Genomic DNA, 1,454 nt, shown 5'->3' on the forward strand with positions numbered 1-1,454 from the left:
CCGCTAAGAGTAATCCCTCCAGACATCTTCCTGTCAGGGTCCACAAGGCCCTAAAAGGAGCCGGAAGGTTTCCAGGCTTGGTCCAGGCTTGATCCTAAGTCAAAAGTCAGCTTGGATTGTAGCACCAGCAGAGCTTCCCACAAGCACTGTCTTCTAAGCAGGAAAGCCTCAGCTGTGGGGAAGGTTCCTGCCAACAGTAAAGAATTCTTCAACCATCTTGCAGAAACAGAATGGAGATAGTATCAACTAGATCACACACCAAGACCGCTTAATTCTCTTCGTGGCTCTGGGAACATTAAGGAAGAAAATAAGAATAGTATGGTATTAGAATTTGGTATAATTTTTAAAAAATGATAAGAGTAGCCAGGGACAATAGTGCAAACCTTTAATCTAGCACTCAGGAAGCAGAGGCAGGTGGATCTCTGCAAGCCTGAGGCCATTTCTCCAGCCTCAAGATGAGGCATTCCTGAACTCGAGCAGGAATGGTTAGCTACTTGCTTCCACGCGGTCTGCACAAGACTGGAACCATCAACATACTGTCAGGGAAGGTGTAGGGAGTTAGGAGGACCTAAACGTACCTCGGGATCTGTGAGTGGTTAACGGTGGTTGGGGAGAGAGAGTCGTTCTGCTCAGTCATGTAGCCGCTGGTAAGGAGTTTGTGCTTTTCAAACCCACTGAAACTCACTGGTTCACCTCAACATAGAAAAGACATGAATGTAGACAAGGGGTCATTGTGAAGAGGAAGGGAGCGACGGTGAGCGGGGAGAAGGGACAACAAAGGGTTGGTCGGTGAATATGATCAAAACACAGTACTGGTCAGTCAGTTCACAGGTAAAGGCACTGGCCACCAAGCCTGATGACCCGAGTTCCATCATCCCCTGGGCTCCTGAAAGTGGTCCTCTCAGCTCTGTGTGCAGGCACACACAGATAAATAAAAAAGTGCAGTTAAGTCAGGTGTGGGGGCCCACACCTTTAGTCCCAGCATTCAGGAGGCAGAGCCACGCAGATTTCTGTGAACTGTGAACTCAAGACCAGCAGGATCAACCTGGTGAGTTCTGGGCTAGCCAACATTGCAGAGTGAAACCCTGTCTCAAAAACAAACAAACAATAAACAAACAAATAGAAAAAAACAAAAACAAAACTAAAGAAAAAGGAACATCTCTGAACAAAGCAATTAGAAATAATTTTTTTTTGTTGTTTTGTTTTGTTTTTCGAGGCAGGGTTTCTCTGTGGTTTTGGAGCCTGTCCTGGAACTAGCTCTGTAGACCAGGCTGGTCTCGAACTCACAAAGATCCGCCTACCTCTGCCTCCCGAGTGCTGGGATTAAAGGCATGCGCCACCACCGCCCGGCTTAATGAAAACATTTTTAAAACAATTTATTGTATTTGTGTGTGTGTGTACATGTGTGTGTGTGCATGTGTGTGGAATCTGGTCCTCTGGAAGAACAGCAAGTG

The sequence above is a fragment of the Microtus ochrogaster genome, unplaced genomic scaffold (genome assembly GCF_000317375.1).
Source record: "Microtus ochrogaster isolate Prairie Vole_2 unplaced genomic scaffold, MicOch1.0 UNK30, whole genome shotgun sequence".
In the NCBI taxonomy this organism is placed as follows: Eukaryota; Metazoa; Chordata; class Mammalia; order Rodentia; family Cricetidae; genus Microtus; species Microtus ochrogaster.